This window comes from Halichoerus grypus, chromosome 2 (genome assembly GCF_964656455.1).
Source record: "Halichoerus grypus chromosome 2, mHalGry1.hap1.1, whole genome shotgun sequence".
In the NCBI taxonomy this organism is placed as follows: Eukaryota; Metazoa; Chordata; class Mammalia; order Carnivora; family Phocidae; genus Halichoerus; species Halichoerus grypus.
Window position 1 is genome coordinate 45,282,915 of NC_135713.1, and position 26,634 is coordinate 45,309,548.

General features: G+C 49.9%; 1 long non-coding RNA gene across 21 annotated transcripts in view; it reads right to left on the reverse strand.

The window, feature by feature from the left end:
• LOC144381083 (uncharacterized) overlaps nt 1-25,637 on the reverse strand; it is a 912,868-nt gene extending 887,231 nt beyond the window's left edge. For 20 of the 21 annotated variants that reach the window (XR_013445585.1, XR_013445577.1, XR_013445570.1 and 17 more), the window contains exon 1: nt 25,601-25,634. This is a non-coding gene — a long non-coding RNA (uncharacterized LOC144381083). Of the gene's footprint in view, nt 1-25,600 lie in introns of all 21 variants that reach the window. The other variant, XR_013445590.1, reaches the window with a different exon arrangement.
• Between the last annotated feature and the right edge of the window lie 997 nt (nt 25,638-26,634).

Here is a 26,634-nt window from a genome sequence, read left to right on the forward strand (position 1 = left end):
CATCAGGGCACAACTTATAATTCATTTAGCTTCTCCAGGTGCTGAGTGCATGCCCGCTGCCCAGTCAACATCTGGGCCTGCGGGACCTGGAACCCAACGAGGGAAAAGGGACCAACCCAACATCACCATCAGCAGTTGGGGGAGCAGAGTGAGGCCTGGAACTCGGTGACTTGACCCCTGCCCATTAGGGTACTCCAGACCAGTGGTCAGGAGAAGGGTCAACGGTGTGCACATCTTCCACAATGAAGGCCCTTCTGGCAGCCCATAAATCCGGCTGGACCCTGCTTATCCTGTTTACTGGATTAGCGGACTGGGCGTCTCTGTATAAATCATCCAGGGTGATTTACAGGGAGGCCCTGGAAGGTCCGAGGGCCCAACTGACACGGGCCCCTGGGGAGGGGCAGATAAGTGCCGCCTGAGCCCACGGGCCTGTCTGCCAGTCCCGGTGAGGGCTGATGACTCGGACCCACTGCTCTACCGCCCCCACCAGGATGAGGCCCTCTACGTCCATGCTTCAGTCTGCCCCTCTTCTTTTTTTTTTTTTTTTTTAAAGATTTTATTTATTTATTTGAGAGAGAGAATGAGAGAGAGAGAGCACATGAGAGGGGGTAGGGTCAGAGGGAGAAACAGACTCCCTGCTGAGCAGGGAGCCCGATGCGGGACTCGATCCTGGATCTCCAGGATCATGACCTGAGCCGAAGGCAGTCGCTTAACCAACTGAGCCACCCAGGCGCCCCCAGTCTGCCCCTCTTCTTGCAGGCCCCTGGCAGAGTTTAAAGGTTCCAAAGGCAAAAATACTGGTACTTTTAGGGATGGTCTCAATCAGAAGTGTAAAGTAAGAATGAGGAAGTACAATAGGCAAATTGTGAAAGAACCAAGAGCCAAACTGTGAAGAAACCGAGGTCGCCATCTGTTTTTTACATAAGACGAGTAGCTAACTTTCATGGATTGTGTACCCTGTGCTGGGCACCGATTCACCTTCTTTTACTCATTTTACTCCACAATAAACCTATGAGTCGCCCACGTTGCAGATGAGCCCACTAAAACACAGACAGGTTAATTGACTTGACCAGGGCCAAGGTCACAAAACTAGAATGCCAGTAATGAAGGTGTGATTCAAACTAGGCAGTCTGCGCCAGAGCCGTGAACCCCACTTCACTGTTTCCCCCCTCTGTTTATTCAGTGCACCTGCTGGGACGGGGGTATAGGCTAGGGTCAGACTAAGCAGTAAGGGGGGCAACATCCCAAGAGATGGGCTTTGCAGTTGGAGAGGCCAGGATTTAGGTCTTGGGTCTGCCACTTACTAGCTTGTGACATGGACAAATCACCTAACTCTCTGTGCCTCAGTTTCCTTATCTATAAAATGGGGGTAATGACAGCACTTCCCTCATAGGAGGGCAGGTCCCCTTCAAGTGTATTTTGAGTAATAAGGCAATATATTTAAAATACGCCTTAGCACAATGCTAGCACATAGTTAAGCATTCAATAAATGGTAGGCTGGTACTGTTGCTGTCTATGTTCACCCTGATCTTAAGGAGTTCATGAGCCAGTGGTGGAGACTCAAATTTACACAAGGAAGTCCAAAGAGGTTGGAGCATAATAGTGCAGGATGAAGGTCCCAACCAGAAGGGGTAGTGAATTTTAAGAAGGACCAGAAACCTCATGGAGAAAAGGTGGCTAGAACCTGAGCTGTGAAACCTGAGCAAGACTTCCTAAAACTATGAAGGTGAGGAAACACAGAGAGAGCTTCCTTAGCAAAACTACACAGTGAGTGATGGAGAACATGCCATCAACCGCCATCCCATGCACCAACTGTTTGTCCTTGTCTCCCTTTGGTTGTGCTCTCCATATCAGTTGAGATGGTGTCTAATTCCTCATCAAGTCTCTCCATGCCTCCCAATGACAAATCACAACAGATTCCCCGTACATGATGGTTGGATGGGTGAATGGATGGATGGATGGATGGAGAGATGGCTGGAGATATGCAGGGAGAGAGGGACAGATAAATAAAATGTACAGGGAATAGGAGGGTGGATGGATGGATGAATGCATGGATGAGAGCATGGTTGAAGGTCAGGTGCAAGAATGGCAGCTGCCTCATGAGTTCCCACCTCAGGTCTTTGTCCTTGGGTTTCTCTCTGCCTGTATTATTCTCTCTGCAAGATATTCCCTTGACTTAGCTCTCATTTCACTTAAGGCTCTTGTCAAATGCCATTTTCTCGGGGAAGCCTTCCCTGACCAATCTAAAATAAAACCCTCTTTGACTCTTGCCCATATATATATATATATATATATATATATATATATACTTTTTTTTTTTTTTTTTTTTAAGTAGGATCCATGCCCAGCATGGAACCCAACTCCAGGCCCAAACTCACAACCTTGACCCTGAGATCAAGACCTGAGTCAAAATCAATAGTCAGACACTTAACTGACTGAGCCACCCAGGCACCCCTCTCCTATATTTTTAATAATGTTTATCACTCCCTAACATAGTAGACATTTGCCTGCGTGTTTGTTCTCTCCCATCAAGTGTAAGCTCAATGGTGGTAGATGTTTTCTCTGCTTTGCTCACTCCTCTGTCAACAGCACCTACTACATGGCCTGGCACACAGTCAGCCTCTCATAAACATGTGTTGAATGAGTTGAAGGATCTAATAAGCAGCTAGGAAGGAAGGGTGAGGTCCAATCTTGGAAATAACTGAATGTCTTTGCAAAAGTTGAAAAAATGCTCTGTAAATGATAATGCTGATATTTTCTCTCATTGGTTCCACCATGAGAGTGAAGTTCTCCCCATGAGTGTCTCACTCTCCTCTCTACTCTGAGATACCGACTGTTGAAAGTTTGGGGCTAGGGTTGTAAACCCCACTTTGACGGATGAAGAAACTGAGGCTCAGGAAAGCTAAGAGACTTGTCCAGGGTCATACAGCTACGAAGCAGCGGAACCAAATGTTGTAACCGTTCCCCCTTAGGTATCTATTATGTACCAATTGTGTGGCCCATGGGGCTGCAGTTCCCCTTTACCCCAGGTCCACTGTGGGCAGGGCCAAGTGGTGTGGTCTCAGGGGGACTGAATCACAAGCACAACAAGCAGAAACACTTTTCTGGCCTACCTCCATCCTGGTGAAGCCTGCTCAGCCCCACATGGCTCCTGGGCAGCCAAGAGGGGGAAGGATGCCCTCTGAGCTGACTGGAATATTCTCAGCCCTTCAGCTGGGCCCTCTCGGCGGCCCACACAACCTGTTTCTCCTCTCCTGTTGACCCAGGTACCCACTGTGGATAGAAACGTCCCAATCATATCTTAACTAATACTCAAAATAACCCATGACCTATTACCACCCCCATTGAATGAGGGATGGAACTGAGGTCTGGGGTGCTTAAGTGGCTTACTCAAGGCTACAAGGCTAACAGGCAAGAGCTGTGACTTGAACTCTGAGCCCATATCCCTCTGATTCAGGAGCCCATGCCCCTACCTTGCTCCTCCTGCACCCCATCCCTTGGCCCCCTCTCCTCAACTCTGCCCCTGCTGCTGCCCTGCCCCTCTCTTCAAGAGTCTCTGATTCTTCCATGTGCCACCATCTTGCTTTCAGCTGTGTCCCTCAACCACCCACCCTGACCTTTCTCCCACTCCTTCTGGGGTTCTCCCCCCACATCTACAAACATTCTCAAGTCTTCCCTATTTTCCAAAAGGAGACCTGCCCCAGTTCTTTTTCTCCTTCAGGCCCCCACTCCCTCTTTCTCTTTTATTTCACCCCCAAACTTTTGGGGGCAAAAATTATTTTCTGTGTTCTTTCCAGCCAGTACTCCCCACAAATGACTTGGTCATTGGACAGATTTGGATCTCAGTCCTCACTCTGCCACTGGGTTATGGTCTGACCTTGATCAAATCATAGGCCTCTCAGCCTCCTCACCTGTAAAATGGGGATAGTACCACTCTTCCATCCTGGGCTCTTTGCAACCACGAGATGAGATAAAGAATCTAAGTTACCCTGTCATTGCCCGCTGTCTGCCCAGCCCTCTCATGGTTCTGGCATGTGTAGACTTCACATACAATATCTGGTGGGTGAGCAATTGAATGAGTTCACATCCTTCACGTGGGGCTTTTCCTCCCCATCACCCTTTCCAACCTGGACCTTCGGTGCCTGTGATGGTTATTTTTTGATTGTGGTAAAATATACATACCATAAAATTTATCATTTTAACCATTTTTAAATGTACAGTGAAGTGACATTACTTACGTTCACATTTCAGTGCAAACCACCATGCGTCTCCAGAACTTTTTCATCATCCCAAACTGAAACTCTGTACCCCTCAAATGCTAGCTCCTCATTCCCCTCTCCCTCAGCCCGCGGTAACCACCATTCTGCTTTCTATCGCTGTGAATTTGACTCTTCTAGGTCCCTCCTATAAATGGAGCCATACAGATAGTTGCCCTCCATGGTGGGTAATTTTATGTGTCAACTTGGCTAGTCTGTGGTGCCCACTTGCTTGGTCAAACACCAGCCTAGATGTTGCCGTGAAGGTATTTTTTAGATGTGATTAACATTTAAGTCAGTAGACTTTGAGTAAAGCAGATCACTCTCCATAATGTGGGTGGGCCTCGTCCATCATTTGAAGACCTTAGGAGGCGAGATTAAGTTTCCCCGGATAAAAAGGAATTCTGCCTCCAGACTGCAACAGAGAAATTCTGCTTACATTTCTAGCTTTCATACTCAAGACTGCAACATCGACCCTTCCCTGAGTATCCAGGCTGCTGGCCTCCCTTATAGATTTCAGGCTTGCCAGACCCCATAATCACGTGAGCCAATTCCTTAAAATCTCCATTTCGATCTTTCTCTTTCTCATTCTCATATGTATGTATCATATATACGTATGTATGTGTATATACATCCTATTGGTTCTGTTTCTCTGGAGAATCTTGGCTGATACATTGGCCTGCTCCCTCTACATAAGCCTTATTCCCATCTTCTCATCAGCCCAGATATCACCTCCTCCAGGAAGCCTTCTGGAGCATTCTCACGTGGGACACTAGCCACGTGTAGGGGGGCCACCTGCATGAAAGAGTCCTGGGCAGACAGCTGGATGGAGGCAACGTTCTTGGCTCCTCCATTTCTCCCCCTTGCCCCAGGAGGCCTTGAGTTCCCCAGCTGGAAGCTTCTAGGGCAGGCCAAGGATTTCTGTCAGGCCTGGGATCTGACAGCAGGACACCCAGGACTGCTCTCTGGCTTCCCAGTGCCCCATGAATGCAATGACAAGGATGAGGAGGATGGGGCTGCCCCTGGGGACCCCAGGCCCCAGCCCCCAGAGGCTGTACTACAAGATGGTTGGGAACCTGGTTTGAAGCAGGTCTGTTGCTTTTGAATCCCAGCTCTGCCACTTTTACCAGTCATTGTCACCTTGGGAAAGCCACTAATATCTGTCGGACTTTCTCCTCTTCAGGAGGAGAATAATAATGCTCATCTCAGAGAGTACCTGGAGGATTAAATGAGGTAACACAAAGCACCTGCACAGAGTAATCACTCCAAACATGACAGATACAATTACTGTTGTTGACGCTATTTTTATTATTAACCAGGCGGCTTTAGGCAAATGGCATAACCTCTCTCCACCCCATTTCCTGATCTCTAAAAATAACAATAAATGCTTCACAGAGTGGCTCTGGGCATTAAATGAGATAAAACATGTAGAGTGGGGGCGCCTGGCTGGCTCAGTGTGGAGAGCATGTGACTCCTGATCTCCGGGTCGGGAGTTCGAGCCCCATGTTGAGTGTAGAGATTACTTCAATAAATAAATAAATAATTTAAAATCAAAATAAAACATGCAGAGTGACCCTCGATACACAACAGCTATTACAGGTCAACAGCATTTCTTATTATCATTATTATGATTTGGGCCGGCCAACAGAGATAGCCCCTTGATCCCTCCGGCTCTGAGGGACCTGAGGATCTGGGTGGAGGAAAAGCCCGGGCCAGGAGCCCCCTTCCCGCCCCCCGCTCCCCGCCCCTCAGGCCTCTTTGAAGTCCCCAGGGGCCTCCCCGGCCCCGTGATAAATGTCCCAGCCCTATAGGTTATGACTTGCTGCCAGATTTGACGTTAACCATCATGCCCTGGCTGGGTGTTTGAAGAAAGTGGCTAAATGCTGCTGGGGCTGATGGGGGAGATAGCCGCCGAGGCCCGTCTTTGAAAGCCGGCCGCCCCGGCCAGAGCAGGCGAGGAGGCCGGCTCCGCTCCAGCTGTTTAGTCTACCAATCACGGTGGTGACAGGGAGTCTGTGCGGGCGGGGAGGGGCCGCGGGCGGCCCGGGGGCGGTTCCTCGGCTGGGCTGGCTCGCTTTGGGGGGGGCGGGGGAAGGGGGGTGCGCGTGTGCTCTTTTCACACCTTTCCGGTAAGCAGAGAGAAGGCTGTAGAGGAGAAAGAGCTGAAGTGGAAGCCCCCGGACCTGGGCTCGCTGCTGCCTGGCCTGCCCTGGGTTCCCCCATGAAGAGACTTCTGTCCCAGGCTTCAGAGGCAGCCGGCTGGGTCCCCTGGCGCTGCTGCTTCTTGCGGTGAGTCCTTGGGCAAGATCCTTCACTGCCCCAGGCTCAGTTTCCGCATCTGTAAAATGGGGGTGAATAGCAGCCCCTCTCTCATCGGGTCAAGGTGATGTGTGTGAAGCATCTTGCCCCGAACCAGGCACACAGTGCCGGCTCAGCAGAGGGAAGCTGACTTCTAGGTTGGTTGAGGGAGGCATTTAAAAAAAGAGCCACGTTTGCTTTTTGGCTCCCAGTGTGTCCCCAGACTTCTCATCCCAACTTCCAGTTCACGCCACCCTTCTCCATTCATTTGTTCTTTCAAAGAACTTGTCTCCAAGGCAGAGAAGCATCATAACTAAAAGTGATAGCTACCATTAGTGAGCACTTACCACCTGCCAGGTGCTGTGCAGAGCACTTCGCCTGTCACAGCCGACCTGGGAGAGGAGCATTACTATGACTGTGGACACCGAGGCTCAGTGAGAAGCCAGTGGCTTAGGGGGCGGCAAGAAAAGCCACCAGCCGGCTTGTCTCTTGGGTCCTAAGTGGCGCTGCAGATAGGGTCCTGGAGGACAGAGACGTGGGTTCCTAGGCCACTCGCTAGCCAGAAACATCCCTCATCTGTAAACTGGGAATAACAACATCTGACTTCTAGGGTTGGTGGGACTTTTCGGTGAGATAACAGTGAACAGTGCCTGGCACCTAGCAAGGTCTTAATAAATGGTAGCTGGTGTGACTGAGGGCCTCCTCTGCACCAGCCTGTGAAGGAGCTGGAGACCCAAAGCTCATGGCTTCAAAGCACCCAATCCGTCAGGACAAGCCAGGTTATGCTGCAGCGACAAACAACCCAGTACTTAGCGCAACACAGGCTGAGTTCATGCTCATGCTGTGTGTCCAACACAGGTGCGCAGGGGTTTCTGTTCACCCACGTACTCGGGGACAGCAGCTGGTGGCTCCTCCACCTAGATGTGCATTTCCAAGGTCACGGGAAAGGTGAAGAGAGTGTGGTGAATCCCACACTGGCTCATAAAGTTTGTATCACCAACATTTTACCGGCTACTGTAAATTGCATGGTTAGGCCGAACCTCAAAGGGAAGTCTATCTTCTCACGTGTTAAGAAGGGGGGAAAATGACTGTTTTCAAGTCCCACAGTCCAGGAGGGGAGGCAAATATGTACACAGCTACCCTGGTGGAGTTATGTCCTCACCAATCATCGTGGGAACGCAGAGAAGCGATTTTGCCGAGAGGTCTGGGGAGCCTACGTGGCAGAGGTGAGCTGAGGTCTGGTGTTTCCATCAGGGGATGGTTCTGACACTGGGGGCAAGGATCCACGGTTGGCTTTCAAGGATCCAGGAATTGCCTGAAACCATGCCAGATCTTGTGTGTAGGTGGGTTTGTACATTTTTCCAGGAAGAACTTCTTAACTTTCATCATCGAAGACTCAAGCCCACCAGATGATGTCCTTGCCTTTCTCCTGACATCAGTCCTCCTATTACCGAGTATCTTCAAGTGCAGTGTTCAAAGCACCTGCCGCACACAGCCTGGGAAGCTGTAAAAAATGCAGAGTCCCAGGACCAGCCCTGACCAACTGAGCCAGAACCTCTGGAGGCGGGGCTGGGCAATCTGCGCTGTAACCAGTTCTCAGGTGTCCCTGATGCCCCTGGAACTTGGAGAGTGAAGCAGGGGGAGGAGCTGTGAGTGAAGCATGGTGAGCGCTGCGGAGTGAACGAGACCATCTGCGGCCAGAGAGCACTTTACAGTGTCCGGAGTGCAACCACGCACCGCCGTACCTCGTGCAGCCGGCTCCGCAAAAGCGCCCAGGAGAAGGCGCCAGGCTCTCTGACTGGCACAGAGGCATTCAGTGAACGCCACTGAGGGAGACAGGACGTGAAAAGGGAGCGGAGAAGGAAAGAATGGCCTAAAAATAGGCACTCTGGAATCAGACAGCCCTGGGTTCAAATCTCAGCCTGGCCAGTTAGCAGCGGGGTGATCTCAGACAGGACCCCTCCCCTCTCTGGGCCCACCTTCTCCATCTGGCCCAGGGCACGACTGTCTCAGCGCCCTCACAGGACTGTGCACACAGCCCAGGCTCTCTAAAGGACCGGCAGAGAATAACAATTGTCTTAATAATTCCCGTGCTCGGTCTCAGTAACTCCCTTCAAGAGGTGAGCAGAGGGAAAACCCGAGGTGGTTCCACTCTAAGTTCTAGAGGCAGGAATGAAGCCCAGGCACAGCCCATAGGCCTCCTGCCCTGGATGAGAGTGTGCACAACACACACGTGCACACATACGTGCACACGCACACGCCTTCCTCGTCCTTGATAACCGCTGTTGAAGCCCCACCTGACACAGGTAGGCAGAGCCCCAGGACTCAGGGCCAGTGGTCAAATCAGTGTTTCTCAACCTTGTCTGTGCTGAAGGAGAACCTAGCAAGTGTGTTCAATATAGAAATTCCTGGCCCCACCCCTGGAATGGGTCTGGGATTGGGGCCCCAGAAACTGCATTTTAACATGTTCCTGGGGATTCTGATCCTCAGCCAGGTCCTTGAGACGCTGCTCTGAACTCCAGTTGGTTCAGAACATGTAGGTCTAGAACATCTGATAGGGAGATGGAGGTCCTGGCTCACACCGGACCCTGTAGCCAGTCCTGATACTCCCCCCGCCCCACCACGAACCCTTTCCTCCCCAGGAAGCTAGCTGTCCACCCATCTCCACCATGCCCTGTGCTACCCCACCCCTTGTGGCTTGAGGCGAGGAGAAGGGGCAGCTGTCCTTTTAGGTGAGTTGGGTAGGGGAAAGAACACTGGACTGGGAGTCAGGAAACACAGCAGCAGAGACTCCTCCACTACCCCCACCACCTTCAGGCACTCAGCCTCCACTCCGGGATCTGCATGTGGGGCTGACTCCCCTGACAGGCCAGAGGTGGACGCTCACCAGGGCCCCACCTTGCACGCGCCCCTTCTGAGCCCTGCACCTAACTTTGTTTTCTCCTCTTTAAGTAGGGCCCCATAAAATCCACCCTGGGCCCTGGCCGAGATAGTGGCTCTGAAAGTGCCAAATGAGGGACAGACCCGGCAGCGGCTCTCACCCAGGAAACTCAGCACCTTAGGAAGGGGAGAGATAAGGCCTCCTCGGTTGCCGCTGCGGGAGCACCCCCTCCTCTGCCTGCTTGGATTTCTTCACTCTCTCCTAGCCAGAGACCTGCCTGGGAGTTTATCAGTGGGGAGTGGTAGGGCCTGCTAATCAGAGGCTGCTCTGGGCCAGGGGATTAACTCTGCAGACCCGAGCAGACCCGGGTCAGGCGCCCTGGCTACCAGCCGTGCCCCAAGCGTTCTCAGCCTGTGGTGGGGAGGAGGGCAGTCATGGGACCCTCAGGGAGGAACCCTCGGCAACCAGCAACCAGAGATTAAAGCTAAATGGAGGCCCTCACTCTCCTGCTTAGGACCCTCCAAGGGGCTTCCTCTCTACAAAGAATAAACCCCAAACCTATGCTCCGCCCACAAGGCCCTGCTGACCTCTCTGAACTCAGCCCTTGCTCTGGGGTGCCCCCACCACGCCTGCCTTCCTTCCCTCCTGGACCACTCCCCCCAGGTTGTTCTCGCTCCAGGACTCTGGAACTTGCTCTTCCTGTGTCTGGAACCCCTTCCCAGATCTTCAAAAGACTCCCCCTCTGGGTGTCTTCTCAAATGGCACATCCGAAAGAGGCCTCCCCCAGCTGCCCTGAGGGAGGCCCCTCCCACCCCACTGTCACACTATCATTCATCGGGGTTTTTTCTTTCTTTTCTTTTCTTTTTTTATTTTATTCATTTGACAGAGAGACAGAGAGCATGATTGAGGAGGGGAGAGGCAGAGGGAGAAAGAGACAAGCAGACTCCCCCTGAGAGTGAAGCCCAACAGGAGGCTCGATCCCAAGACCCTGAGATCATGACCTGAGCCGAAGTCAGACACTTAACTGACCGAGCCACCCAGGCGCCCCTCTCTGTTTTACTTTTCAATCAGAGACTAAAATTCATATCTGCTTTCTGCTTCTTGTCTGTCTCTGCCATGAGGAGGTGAGCTGAGATATTCTCCCCACTGCTTAGGACAGTGCGGGGCACCTACTGGGGGCTCAGAGCAATTTGCAGAATGAGGGCTAGAGACCTGCCAAGCCACTGTCCTGGGCTCTGGGCAGGGCCTGGGGATGAGGAGGTGGGGGGCTATGCCAAGAGCCTCTGAGGAGCCCACGAGCTTCCCATTGTGGGAGAGCAAACTGGGTGTATTTTTTTAATTTTCCTTTTAATTTTTTTATTTAAATTCAATTAGCCAACACATAGCATATCGTTAGTCTCAGGTATAGTGCTCAATAATTTATCAGTTGCTTATAACACCCAGTGCTCATCACATCAGGTGCCCTCCTCACTTAATGACCCTCAGACTGGGTGTATTTAAAAAGGCAGGCAACAACCGCTGGTTTCAGGTGCAAGCCTGGGGGTTGGCTTGGTGGAGGTGGTTTCCTATCCGGCCACGTGGTAGGACACCTGGGCAGCTTGTTACAAAGATGGCTACCTGAACTTCCCCTCCAGGAGCAGGTAGGATGGGAGGGATTCTTGGGCCTCAGTGGTCGGAGAAGGCTTCCCAGAGGGGCTGTGCGGAGAACAGGGTGAGCAGGAACATCTGGGGTTGAGGAGGAGAGGGTCACAGGGAAGACTGGACACCTCCCCTCGCCCCCACGGACAAGACCAGTGAGCTGGAATACTGTAAGACTTGGGGAGGCCCTGGAGAAAGGAGGCTGGGCAGGGTTCAGACCCTCTGCTGCTCCTTCCAGCCACGCCCTCCTCCCAGGATATCCACCACCCCTGTCCCAGATGCAGCTCTGCCCCTCAGCTCACAATCAGCTGGCGTCAGAGACCAGTTCCCAGCCTGCCTGCCTCACACCCACTCCCAGCAAGACCTGGGCCAACTCTCTACCCCTGCTTCCCCCACCTGGTACAGTGAGGTGCTTCGTGTGAGAGTACCACTTGGCCCCCTGAACTGCGCTTGCGGCCACGGTTCTGCCACACACAAAGTGGAGTGGCCATAGGAAAGTTACTGAAAAGGAATCTCTGTGCCTCGGTTGCCTCATCTGTAAAATGGGATAATCAACAAGATAATGGGAGGGTTAAACAAGCTAATGCGTGAAGGGCCCGCACACAGCAAGTGCTCCATCACCACCGCAGACGGTTTGCCGGTCCTTTCCCCAGAGTCCAAAGCCTCCGGGTCTGCGGGCCGCCTGCCTAGCCCTGGCCTCTAGCGCCACCTACTGGCCCAATGGCAGAGCGGAGGACTCAGGAGCCGGGAGGGCAAGTCTGAGCCGCCCGGACTCCTGCGGGATGCGACGGGCCCCTCCGCCCCATCGGTCTCCTCTTCCTCGTCAGTTACTCGGTGGTGTCCTTCGGCCCTCACATCAGCTTGGTTTGGGGCTTTCAGAGCGACTTTGGAGGCGAGGTGACGGAGAGGAATGCTTTCCTGGAGGGACTGGCTCAGCCTGAGTGCGGACGACAGGTCCCCAAGGCAAACGTGGGGATGCTGCCCTGGCGGGTCACGCTGCTTCCGCCGTGGACGAGCTGCTGCAAGGCGAATGGCCGCGGACCCCTGGACGCAGTCGGCTGGGGTTTACGACAGGTTCAAGGCTCGCCCCCCGCCCCCACTCACAGCACAAGGCAGGATGCACAGCCGCCTGCCTCGCCGCCACTGCACCCACGAGCAGGGGAGAGCAGGTGCTCCAGAACCCCGGTTCACCCATCACACGCCCACAATCGCCCAGACCCGGACACACGCACCCACGAGGTTAATTTTGTGTGTTTTTTTCTGGATTGATTTAAGGTTTGTCCCCTTGACACTTCCCTTCCCTCAGTCTGCTTCTGCAGGGGAGGACAAGGTCCTCAACCATTTTGTCACCCTGTATCCCGGGCACCGGCCCCCCGCAGGGGGCTGGCACACAGCTAACTCTGCACTGCTGTTTGGTGAGTTAGCAAATTGAACTACACTCACGGCACGTGCAGGCATGTGCTCTCAATCACACTGATCTCAATCACACTCTCGGTCCGCACACATACTGCTGCGAAGATCGCCCACGTCCACGCGCAATCACAGAAGTAGATGAGCCCACAAACTGTCGAGTGCGTGCGCGCGCGCACACACACACACACACACACACACACACACACACACGATCCGGCGCACGCGTGTGTACCCTGGGTGCGGCGGAGCCCATCTGGCTTCCATTCCAGCCTCGCTGCGTCTCCCTCCGCTTTTGGTGCGAAGGGTTCCACCTAGCGCTCTTGAGGCCATCAGAGGGGGGAGTCCGGAAGGGCCCCAGTGACCCACAGGCAGGCACAAGGATTTTAGCAATTTGCTGGCGGTAAATTTCCCCCAAGAAATCCCACCCCCTACCCCCGCCCCACCTCCCTTCTCACTTGAGGGAGACTATTTCCCCACCCTCTGCTCGCCCCTAAGGTTCTCCTCCAACTAATCAGCGCAATTCACATGGGACCATTCACCTAGCGATCACGGGCACCACACCACCATGGCCATTTACACTGATAATGCTTGAATCCCAACTCTGCTCTGACCAGGTGCGTGTCAAGTGGACTTGAGCACTTGAACAAGTGACTTGACCTCTCTTGGCCTCAGGGACTTCCTCTGTGAAATGTGACTAATAACAGTACTTACTTCCCATGGGAATAAGTGGCAATGAAAAGAGATAATGCATAAGCCCCTGCCTCAATGCCTAGCGCCTGTGAAATGCTCAGAAAATGGACATAGAGTTATTCTTATAGGGTCCTTGATATGATTAGTCTTAGGCTGCTATTTAGACTTAAAATAGCAGAACTGGACAGGCACTTACAGAACCTCTACTGCAATCATTTTATTATAAGCTGGAGATAAAGAAGCCCAGAGAGAGGGAAGTGGCTACCAGTGGTAGAACCATGTCAAGAATGCTGGTCTCTCAGAGAGTTCTTAGACATGATACCAAAAACACAATCTATAAAAGAAAAAAAATTGATAAATTAGACTTTATTGAAATTAAGAACTGCACTTTGAAAGACATTATTTTTTAAAAGATTTATTATTTATTTATTTATTTATTTATCAGAGAGACAGCACAAGCAGGGGGAGTAGCAGGCAGAGGGAGAAGCAGGCTCCCTGATGAGCAAGGAGCTGGATGCTGGACTCGATCCCAGGACTCCTGGGATCATGACCTGAGCTGAAGTCAGACACTTAACCGACTGAGCCACCCAGGCATCCCTTGAAAGACATTATTAAGAAAATGAAAAAAACAAGCCACACAAAGGGAGATAATATTTACAAATCATATACCTGATAAATCACAATTATCCAACATATATAAAGAATTTGCAAAATTCAATAATAAGAAAACCCAATGTTAAAATGGGCAAAAAATTGGAAGAGACACTTCACCAAAGAAGATCTATGAATGGCAAATAAGCACATGAAAAGATGCTCATTATTAGTCATTAGGGAAATGCAAATTAAAACTGTAATGAGATACTACTACACACTTATTAGAATGGCTAAAATTGAAAAATAAAGCTGGCAATACCTAGTGCTGATGAGTATGGGGCAACTGGAGTTCTCATACATCACTGGTGGGAATGCAAAATGTGCAGCCACTTCAGAATATAGTTTTACGATTGCTTATAAAGTTAAACACATACTTACAATAAAACCCAGCAATCCCATTTCTAAGTATTTATTTACCAAGTGAGATGAAAATTCATGGGCACACAGAAATCTGTACATAAGTGTTTGTAATAGCTTTATTTATAATCACATAAACTGGAAACAATCCAAATGTCTTTCCACTGGTGAAGAGATACAACTATCGCACAAACTTACCCCCAGGAAATGCTGTTTCTAAGTATGGGATACCATTTGATTTTACCAGGGTCCCCTGGTAGAAAAAAAAGTGTGCAGAACTTGAAAAATACTGTCTTAAATAAAATCACAGTGCAGGTCATAATATTATATGTGGGTTTTTTTAAAGATTTTATTTATTTATTTGACAGAGAAAGAGAGACAGCAAGAGAGGGAACACAAACAGGGGGAGTGGGAGAGGGAGAAGCAGGCTTCCTGCTCAGCAGGGAGCCGGACGCCGGGGCTCAATCCCAGGACCCTGAGATCATGACCTGAGCTGAAGGCAGAAGCTTAACGATTGAGTTATCCAGGCGCCCCACATTATACGTATTTTAGCTCCAAAACAATTCCTCATGGTTCTAGGAGAGTCACCTGAAGAATTTGAAAAAACACAAATTTTAGGGTGACTTTTGGAATGGTACTCAGGAATCTTTGAGGGTTTTAACTTTTTTTATTGTGGTGTATAACACATCCTGAAAATTGCACAAAAAGTAATTTATATAGCTCAAGTAGTTTCCATAAAGTGAAAATACCCATGTGGCCAGCCCAGGTCAACAAATAGAACATTGCATACCCCCCAAAATCTCCTTCACTCCCTTCCAGATCACACCACCCTTCATCTTCCTCCAGAGGTCACACCATCCACTCTGACTTCTAACACTAGTTTTGCCTGGTTGGGGACCTCATGTGAATGAAATAATAATGCATGAACTTACTTGTGTTTGCTTCTCTTGTTGAGCAACATGTTTTAAAGATCTATCCTTGCCATCGCATGGAACATTTTTATTTTTATTTTTTTAACTTTATTTTTCAGTAATGTTTATATCCAATGTGGGGCTCGGACTTACCACCCTGAGATCAAGAGTCACATGCTCTAACAACTGAACCAGCCAGGCGCCCCTGAGTGGAATATTTTTAAATCAGCTCTGCCGATTCTTAAGCTCATTTAGGTTTGAAAGTCTTCTCCAAGAAAGCTGAGATTCAGAGGGGTTGAGGAATTCACCCAAGGTCACACAGGCACTCAGTGGAAGAACCAGGATGACCCACATCCTGAGCTTTTTGCGTGTCGTCACATTTTAGTTGTTATTTATGGTTCTGGGGACAGAATTTTGGTTTATTAATCACATTTAGATGGCAAATAACATAATGGAGTATAATCATTCTTTCTAACCTAGGCAACCTTCATAGGAAAACACCCAGCACACTGGAAGAAAGCCTGGATGAAAAGCCCAGCTCTGCCGCTTACAGTTGTGTGAGTATGGATAGGACGCATGACTGTTCGGAGCCTCAATTTCCCCAACTGTGAAAGAGAGAGAGAAATACCAAAACCTACTTCACAAGTAGGTCAAGAGAGCTGAGATAAAGCATGGAAAGTGTCTCATCAAATGGCCTCAATAGCTAAATGGCAGCTTTTTATTATTTGCACCCCCCAGGGACTCAGGCTGAGCTGCTGTGAACACGGGTGTACAAATATCCATTTGAGTCCGTGCTTTCAAGTTTTTTGGGTATCCACCCAGAAATGGAATGGCTTTCTCATATGGTAATTCTATGTTTGATTTTGTGAGGAGCCGCCAAACTGTTTTCCACAGAGGCTGCCCCATTTGCCATTCCCATCTGCACGAGAGGAACTCTCTGGGTCCTCCACATCCTCTCCAACCCTTGTTTTTGATTACAGTTGTCCTACTGTGTGGGATGTGATACCTCATTGTGGTTTTGATTTGTGTTTCTTGGTGGCTAAATGATGCTGAGCATCATTTCATGGATTTATTGGCCATTTGCGTATTTTTTCTGGGGAAATGTCTATCTTTTCCCTGGAACCACACTGCTTTTACTATAGCTTTGTAGTAAATCTTAAAATCAGCAGGTGTGAGTCCTCCAACTTCATACTTTTCAAGACTGTTTTGGCTATTCTGGGTCCCTTGTGTTTCCATATGAATTTTGGGATCATCTTGTCAATTTCTGAAAAGAAGCCAGCTTTGATTTTGTAGGCATTGCATTGAATTTGCAGACAGTTTGGGGGAGTATTTCCCATGAACATAGGATGTCTTTCCATTTGGGCCTTCCATTTCCTTCAGTGATGTTTTACACTTTTGTTAAATGTGCTTCTGGTATTTTATCCTTTATGATACTATTGTTAAGTGGAATTGTTTTTCTTAACCTCCTTTTCAAATTTTCCATGCCAGTGTATAGAAATACAATTGATTTTTGCATATTGAAAACAAAAGTCAGTGTGTCTAAAGAGTCTGATCCCCAGGCCCACCTCTATAAAGTCTGTAGTGAGGTCTGGAAATCTGCATTTTTAATCCTCATCCCCAGTGATATGCTTTAAGAAGGGCTAGCCTGATCCTTTCTGACATCATGTTCAATCTCCTGTCTGGGTCTTTGCACATACTGTTCCCACTGCTTAGGACACTTTCTGTCCAGGTTTCTATGTAATGAGACCTACTCAGTCCTCGAAACTCAACTCAGTCTCTCCTCCGCGAGGAAGCAAGAGTCCCTTCCTCCAGGAAGACTTCCCTGATTACCACCTCCTCTTAACTGTATTGGCCACCCATAGTACTCTGAGCTTCTCCCTCTCTCTTAGCATATATAACATTATCATGTTGACTGTCTTTTCTAAATTATGAACACATTTTCCTTGTAAAAACTGGGAACACTGCGGGTAGACACTACGTCCTCTTGACAACCAGTCCCACTGTTTGGTGTGTGTGTTTTTCCCCAGAAGTGCTTCAGCGCATTAAGACTACAGTATTTTGTTTTGCATAAGTGGTATCACACCGTGTATATTGTTCTGCACCTTGATTTTTCACCAGTAGCATACCTAGGAGATCCATCTGCGCATCGGCACACACACGTTCTGTTTAACTCCTGCACAGCATGGCAGAGTGTGGCCATACCCCAGCTGATTTCACCACCCTGCTACTGACGAATGTTTCCCCTTCACAACTGTATTTTCATGTCTCCAATTTCTTGCTAGATTGTCAGCTCTTTGAACAGAATCCACAGCCTCTGAGTCAGACCACCTGGGTTCAAACTGCAGTTCTGCTATTTACCAGCCATGCAAGCTTGGGCAAGTTTCCAGCTTGTCTGTCTCATCTGTAAGGTGGGGGCAACGGGGATTGACACCTCACTGGGCTGATGTGAGTTACAACGTAGAAAGCACCTAGCACTGGCACCTGGTATACAGTAGGTGCTCAATAAATATTTGTTAGATGTATCAGCAGATGAAAGTGAGCAAACTGCAAGCCCCTTTGTATCCCCCAGAACATCATGCCCCTAGAGAATAAAGAAAAATACCATGGTTAGCAGAGATTAGGAATGGCTGGCATTAGAATGCTTGTTTTCCACAGCTGAGGGGCTTGGGAAGCTGGATTAGGAGGCAGCTGCTTGGGGTCACCATGCAGATCTGTTAAGCAGGACTTGCCATGGGCTTTTGTAACACCTCTAGCACAGTCGTAGGGACTTCCATAAGTCAGGGAGCCAGGGTTTGCCTAGTGGCAAAAGATCCAGTCTTGGAATCGGACAAATTCCAAACAGAACGGGGTTCGAGTCCTGGTTCTACCCCTTGCTAGTTGCATTGACCTTGGGGAAGTCGCTTAATCTCCCTGAACCTCAGCTTCTTCAACTGTAGAATGGGAAATGGGAAAGTGGCGATGCTTATTTGGGAAGATGTTATGAGGATCACTATAAAGAGTTTGCCTTGGGACGCCTGGGTGGCTCAGTCGTTAAGCGTTTGCCTTCAGCTCAGGTTGTGATCCCAGGGTGCTGGGATGGAGCCCCACATTGGGCTCCTTGCTCAGCGGGGGGTCTGCTTCTCCCTCTGCCAACTGTACCCCCAGCTTGTGCTCTCTCTCTCAAAATACATGAATAAAATCTTTTTTTAAGATTTTATTTTATTAATTTATTTGACACAGCAATGGAGAGAGAGAGAGCGCACAAGCAAGGGGTACGGTCGGCAGAGGGAGAGGGAGAGACAGGCTTCCTGCTGAGCAAGGAGCCAGACACGGGGCTCCATCCCAGGACCCCGGGACCACAACCTGAGCCGAAGGCAGATGATTAACTGACTGAGTCACCCAGGCGCTCGCATAAATAAAATTAAAAAAAAAAGAGGGGGGTTCTGGGATCGAGCCCCATATCGGGCTCCCTGCTCCGCGGGAAGCCTGCTTCTCCCTCTCCCACTCCCCCGGCTTGTGTTCACTCTCTCGCTGTTTCTCTCTGTGTCAAATAAATAAATAAAATCTTAAAAAAAAGTTTGCTTGGTGTTTGGTATATGATGATGCTCACTTTGTTGGTCCTCTGGACCTAGCAGTGCCTGAAGCTATGCCCCTCCCAACTTTCCAGCTAACTGAGCCAATAAATAATTAAATAATTTTTGCTTAAGCCCATTACATTTGGGTTTCTGTCCTAAACAGCTCAAAGAGTTTAACTAATTCAGAGTGAACTTTGTTGTAAAGCTCCATATTCTCCAACTCCCAGTTACCATGTGATCCTGAATAAAACAAATAGCCATATACATATAGATGGTCACATTAGGATAAAATGAGTTCAGTGTCTCACCATTCCCTTCTCGTTTTCCCTTACTGAAGCCCCATTTCACATGGTCTGGGGAAGCAACATTCATTCCAGCAAATCATTCCAGCAAATAGTCTTTCATGCTGGCCCTGGGGGAGCCCTTCACGAGCCCTTCCAACAAGCATCCTCCCCAATTCCTTCCGACTGAGGATGCGGTCTCTCTCTGTGCATCCCAGGGAAGCAGGGGAAAGGAAAACTCTGGAGCCACTGGTGCTTGCTTTAAAACCCAATTCTGCCGCTTGCTAGTTGTGTGACCTTGAGCAGGTTATTGCTTCTCTGGTCTCCATGAGGTCAACTACAAAAAAGGGAAAATAGAGACAATAAACTCTATCTCAGGGGATTTTGACACCAAATATACAAAATGCTAACACAAAGCCTGACACATAGTAACACTACAGAAAGGGTAACCACTGGTGTTGTTAATAACAAAACATTGAGCTGAGCCCCTGGTATAGAGCAGTCAGGCACTCAATAAATATTTGTTGGAATGAGTTAAATTCAAATCAGTGTCATGAAGATTGGGGGAGGGAGGAAAGGAAACTGGCATATTTTTAAAGACTTTTAAAATATTTAAGAGAAATTCATAGATACAGTGAATAGATCTTGTTTGGACCTTCATTTGTATAAAGCAACTGAATATGGGGAATATTTTAATTTTGGTGAGTGCAATAACCACTTTGTGATCATGTAAGAAACTGTCCCTCTGTTTTTTCAGATGCATACTGAGGAGTCTAGAAGTGAAAGACATGACTCCTGAGATTTGCTTTGTAACACTCCACACAAAAAAACATTAAAGGCGGAGAAGGATGGAGAGAGGAAGTATACAAAGTGTAGAGAGTTGTTGAAGCTGGGTGATGGTACCTAGATGCCAACTGCTCTCTCTACTTTTGTGTATGTTTGGAAATTTTCACGATGAAAAACAAAGAAATGAGTTAACTTGACTGCAAGCCTTCCGAGAGCAAGGTGGGCTATACCCTTGTCCAGGAACTCAGGTCTCCCAGCATGAGCACTAAGACACAGGCTTCAGTCAAGTTGAATGTTGTAAACTCCAAAATAGGGAACCCCAAGGACCAGGGGTGCTCAGCCATGCCCCTCAGACATTTCCCATTTGGGAGCTGCGCAGGCTGACAGAAGACCCCACAGACGCCCTACTGCACCCACTCTCACACACACAAAACTGGCCCGAGGAGTAGGGAGAGAACCAGGGCTGCTTTTGATGATACTCCTGATTAAATGAGGGCTGGTTTTGATTAAATGTCCTAAGTAAATTATTATTCAGGCTAGAGCCCCATTGTGAAGCTGTTGTTTAGGATGGCATCTAGAATTTGCAGTCATGTCAGAAGCAGCTGATGTCTGAGAAGTTTACCTCGGTCACCCAGAGGATCTTTCTGGGTCACTGGGGTCCCCGGACTGCCGCTGGAGAGCTCCTGGCTAGATCTTGAGGAAGAAACATGGCACTGGGTGGGCAGTCAGAGCCCAAGCCCCAGTCCTGACTCTGCAGCCTTCTTGTGATGTACTTGAAGATGAAGTACTCAGTGTAGGGATGGAGGAGCCCACAGAATCCCACTGACCGGGCACAGAGCAGGTGCAAACCATTGGGAGCAAAACTGATGTCCGGGCACCTCTGCTCACTAGCTAGGTGACCTTTGGCCACCTACTTTACCTGTCGGAGCCTCAGTTTCCTAGTTTATCAGATGAGGAAGCAGATCTTTCTGGGTCTGATCATGTCAGGGTCCCTTCCCTGACCTCCGGAAGTGGTCGCACTTGCTCTCTGTTCCTGCCCCTGTGCTTCCCCAGTTTGCAATCACACACTGACTTGCTTATTTCCTATGTCCCTTCCCAAGCCCACTCTCCAATTGTAAGCTCCGGGTGGTTGTGCTCTGTTAAATCTGCCATCTCATCGCCAGCACCCAGCCCAGCACCCAGCCCAGTGATGGACCCCTGAGTAAGTATATACTGGATGGATGCATGAAAAGGGCTTGGCCCCTGGTGTGATACATAGTAAGTGCTCAATAAATTATAGCTATTCTTTTTAGTAGTAGTAGTATTGCTCTTATAATTCCTGAGCTTCAGTTTCTTCTCTGTAGCATGAAGATACTTGTAGAGCACCCTCTGGGGAGAAGCCAGTGGTGCCATTTTTTCAGTGTGACCCCTCCCCCCAGGTTCTGGGGGCTGACTCCCTCAACTCTGGTGGACATTGAGGAAAGGCCTGGCCCCCAAGTCACGTCTGCCGCAAAGGACTCCACGCGTGTCTCCTTCCCTGCCTGGGCTTGTTTCTCCATCTGGACGGTAAGGCAGCCCCTCTGGAAGGGTCTCTCCAGCTGTGACTCACTCAGTAAGCTGTCTTGTCCCGACTCTAGATGGCCTTTCTTATAATTGTAACCACTGTGTTCTGAGTAGGCTCCTTTTCTCCTTTATTCCTCAGGCCAGCACTTAAAGAAAGCTTCATATTATTTTATCAGACAGGTTATACCTTCTGGGCCCACACAACCAGGAGGGTAGAGCCAGCTTTTAGACCCTCGTGGGTATGACACCCAAACTATGCTATCAGCTCTGCATTTCATTCCCTTTCCAGAACTTCCTCTTCACCGTGTCCCTGAGTTGAGACCCCAACAAGAGGAAGAAGCTGGGTGGGAGCTGGGGACACGTTGACGGTCCTCTGCACCCCACCACACCCCTAGCCCCTTCCCATCTCTGGCTCCAGTGTGGAGAGGCAGCCGCCCAGCCGCCCAGCCCAACCCAGGCGCCGCGGGGAAAACAAATAAAAAATAAACCAGTAATAACTTGGGCCCCAGCCGTTGCATAGACAACAGCTTTAGCCAATTAACATTCCTTCGGGGTTTGGGGCGCACCCCCCTTCAGCAGCACCTCGTAAATGTCAGGAGGGGCTTGGGAGTGGTCAGGGTTTCTCCGTGGTCTGGCTGAGGGCAGCACCCTGAGCCAGGCCGGCCTAAGCAGCTTATCTGGGAGCAGCTTCTCTGGCACAGCCTGGCAGGGGCTGGAAGAAAACTGGAGGGAACTCCCAGCTGGGAGTGCTAATCAGCGTCCCCAGATCAGGGAGAGATTTATGGAGGTAACTGGAGAACCCGCCTGCTTTGGGCCTGTAGTGTGTTAAGCCTTGCCCAGCCAGGAAAGAGGGGGAAAGGCACAAAGGCAGCCCCTCCCCAGCTTGATTCCCTTTCTACATTGATAAGAGATGATGAAGTCTTGTCCAGTCTCCTCACATCACCCATGGCACCCATTTCACAGGTACAGAGAGTGAGGCCCAGAGACTGGACATGACTTGCTCCAGGGGTCCGAAAGCCAGTATAAACGACAGGGAACACACCATCCTTGGTGCCCTCCTTCTCCGACCCACACACCCTAGCCTGTGGAGGGGATCCCCCAGCTCCTACTTCTTCCCCCCTTGGAGTTCAGCTTCCCTCCTCATGCCTCTCCAGATCTCTTTCATAGCACATTTTGCATGGTGTACTGATGACTTTCCATCTCCCCCACTGGGCTCGAAGGTTCCAGGGCAGTGGCAGGGTCTGCTCTGCTCATGTTGCGTGCCCAGCACGGGGTCTGTGGATGGATCAATTCACAAGGGGATGAATGTCCCCTCTCTGCCTGAAGGCTCCCAGGTGCCTGGTGGGACAGAGGCTCTTCTAGGGCCCCTGTTGGGGCTTCTAACAGGCAAGGATCCCAAAGGTGCTGGCACATCAGGTCTCCTTGGGCACATGTGGCAAGGCAGGTCCCCAGGCTCCTCAGCTGGAAAGCCTGAAGGAGGAGTGCTGGGAAGCTGCATTTTAGCAAGCACCTCACAAGGTTCCTACGATCCCCGGCAGATCTCTTCACCTGTCTAAGCCTTGCCTTCCTCATTTGTGAAATGGGAAGAAATAGAACAGACCCCAAAGGGCTGCTGACAGGAGTTAAGTGGGATTTTATAAAGGGCTACAAAGTCACATACAGGCCACTGGGATCCTATCCCATCTCTGTCACTGTCCTGGTCATCGGTAGCTTGGGACAGGATCAAGGAGGCTTTGAATGCCAGGGTGAGGGATGCACGTTGAGATTTAAAGTCAGAAACGTGTGTTTCCTCATTCGTTTGTTCAGCGAATGGTCGCTGCGCTGCGACCGTGCTCCAGGCCGGGTGCTGGCACTGGGGAGACAGACACTGTCCCTGCCCCGAGAAGTCCCCTGGCCTGACCAGCGCCCACAGGGCCAGGCAGCTCACACGGACGGTGTCCAGGGCTGGGGGTGGGCGCCGCAGCAAACCGGCGGCCGGAGCCCCACCTGCCGGGGCAGCCAGTCCTCAGCCCCACCCCTAGGATGTCAGGTCGAGGGAGGCGGAGCTTGGAGATTCACACGGGAAGCCGGGAATGTGGATGTAACTCTCCTTATTCTTAAATGTGGGCCTCTAATTCAGAAATTAGTTTAAGCTGAGAACTGAAGCGCTGAGTGAGAATTCCTCAGGGGGAAGCCTATCGGCCTAGGGAGGGGCGGGGGTGTCCTCCCCAGAGGTGGGGCCTGACGCAGGCCCCCTGGGTTTCGCTCAGAACAGCAAGGCCGAAGGTTCTGGCCCTCCTCCTCCTTCCCTCCTGGAACAGACGCCCCCTGGGACGACGGGCCAGCTCAGACCCCTCACCAGGAGGAACACTGAGTCCAAGGAGGGACCAAAGTTGCTTTCAGAGATCGTCATCCAGGTGAGCAGCAACGTGCGCGTGTGAAAGTTTGAAGGGAATCTCCCAGGGAGCCAGAGACACAGATCCAGATGGAGGCCAGACCCAAGCAAGGTCCTACAGCAAGGAACTGTCAGGCTGGCGTGAGAACCAGCCTGCGGGGATCCCTGCCCAGGGCATTTCCGCTCTCCTAGGACACCTCACAGAGGACTTCTGCTGCTCTCTGTCCCCGCGGGGGGGCGGGATTAGCCAGCCAGGCCCAGGATCAGAGGGCCCACAAGCTGGGCAGGTGGAGCACAGACGTGGGGTCTGATCTTATTTCGTACTCCCCCTACCCCACAGACACACACCCGTAGACTCAGCACGGAGCTGGGCACGTGCAGCAAGTGGAAATTAAATGCGTGCTGACAAACTTGTTCTCTGGCTAAGACAGGAAGCTCCACCATGCCTGGCAGGCGGAGTTCGGTATCTCCCCTATCCCCGCCCACCCACTTTGGGAAACCCTGGAAGGTGGGGGGATTGCTCGGAGCCAGTGTGTTGGGAGCGCCACGATCACCGTGACCTCAGCTGTTCTCGGGCAGGTGGCACCTGCGGCACCAGCTCCGGGCGCAGGGGTGAGCGGGGCGCGCTAACGGATCCCGCCACGAGGGGACGAGAAACCCCCAAAACCTGAAGCTGGGGTCCGGGGAGGTCAGGGTCCTCGAGATTACGTGCATCTTTGAGCACTCGACCCGCCCCCAGCGGACTTGGACCTCACCTCCGCTGACCGACCTCCGCTGACCCACCGCGGCTCTTCCGGGCGCGCTCCCCAGAGTTTGGGTGAATGTGGGGGAACAGGGGGAACGCCCCGCGAAGACTCGTAGTCCCGAATCCTAAGAAAGAGATGGCGCGCGTGTGAAAAGCTGGCACGGTGGGAGGAGGGGGGCTAGAAAATGCTGGAATATCGGGGAAGGCTGCGATTAAGACACAGGCGGACACTTCTCATCTGTGTTTCTTTGTCTCCCTCTAGTGGAAATCAAGGGAGCTTTAAAATCTTTTTCATCCGGAAGATTCCTTTTTTGTTTTCCTTTTCTCTCCTTCCCTTCCCCCTTCCTTCCTTACCATAGCTTTATGCTTTTGTTTGTTTCTTTCTTTTTTTACTATTAAATGGCCATCAGTAAGAAAATGGAGTATAAGACAACAAATGAAATAGTAAAATTTATCTGGTTCCTCGCAGAGTTCCAAGTCATATAGTTAATCTACAAAACCAAGTTATGGAATAATATAAACACGTAACTCCATGTGTGCATGTACATGTGTATGAATATAAATAGCCTGAAAAGTTTGGGAGAAGATCTGCAAAAATGAACACTGAACGCGGTGATTTCTGGGGAGAAAGGGACGGAGATTTTGCTTTACCTGTAATGTGTGCATTGTTACATGAGAATGCACTTTGTGAAATTAAAAATTAATGAAAGTAGCTTTTTTAGCATACAGTTATGCTTTTTGAAAAAAATTACAGTATTCAATATATAGTTAAGTAAAATGCTAGTTGTGAAGTAATACATATGGTCTGATTCCACATCTTTAAATAACGTGTGTGCATGCGCAGAAAAAAGGCTGGGAAAAGATAAACAAAATGTTTACTAATCGTTATTTCTGAGTGGTAGGGTTAAGGTCATCTTTGTTACTTACTCAATAATCTTATGTCAGTGCTATAGGTCTATATTTTTATTTTTAATCGTTTATGATCTGGTGTTGTATGGGCAAACCATAATTTATTTCACCAAATTCCCTTTACTGATGGACATGTAAGCAGCTTCCAACATTTTCCTATTATAAACAATGCTGTGAGAGATATCTTTCATTACATAAGGATAAACTCTGGAGGAGCAGCCTCCGGGTCGGAGAGCATGGCGCCTTACATTTTGATATTACCAAACCTCTGCCCAGGAAGGTTTGACTCATTCTCAGTTCCACCCCCACACCGCCCCCCCCCCCCCCCCCCCCCCCCCCCCCCCCGCCACATACACAAGGCACACAGCATTGTAGAGAGGGTCTGTCTCCCCACTCACCCCCCACCACTGGAAACTGTCATTCTTCATCTTTGCCAGTCTGATAGGTATGAAAGGTGATCTTGTTTTAATTTGTGTTTCTTTTCATGACCAAAGTGGTGAAAGAAGAAGACTGGTTTTCCTGATGCTTTTGCTTTTCTTCATCTGTATTCCCGGAGCAGTACTCTCTTAATTATAGATAACAAGCCATTATACTCAGCGGTGCTATTTGATAAGTATCCCTTTCAGATCTTCCAGTTTCATGAAATTCTTGACGGTTGTTCACTCTTCCATGTCATTCTAGAATAAGTGTATTAAATTCTTTCTGCAGAAGACCTCAGTGGTGTTTTGATTGTATTGCTTTGCACTTCTAAACTGGAAAGAGTTGACATCCTTCATCGATGATGGTGACAGATCTTGCCGTATATCAGAATTTTTTGTTTTGTTTTGCATCCTTCATTAAAGTTTTCTAATTGCCTTTATAAAGGTGACTCTGGGGTTCACATCCTCAGCAACAGCACACGGCCAGGGGAGCAATGAGAACAGCCACCAAAGGAGAGCTGAAAAGCAGGAGCCAGCTTCTGCCGGTGTACTAACCACGTGCACCTGCCCGCAGGTTTGCAGGCAGTGGAGAGTTGTGCTGAAGAGGGCCAGCCGTGGGCTCCATGCCCGCTCCACCCCAGCGCGCCCCAGGCAGGGCTCTTGGCCCAGCTAAGCTTTAGTTTCTTTGCAGGTAAAATGGATTTAATGATAGGGGCCACCGCGTGCTGGCAATTCAGAGAGATGATGCCTGTAAATGTGTTAGCCCAGTGCCTCGCGTGCAGTGATCGGGATTTTAAAACGTGGCCTTTCCACCTTTCAAGCCGTGACATTGCTAGCTGTGTGATTCCACCACGTTCATCAGCTTTTTGGTTCCTGGGGGTTTTCTCTTTTGTAGAAAGGGCTGACTGTAGCATCCCACCTCAGGA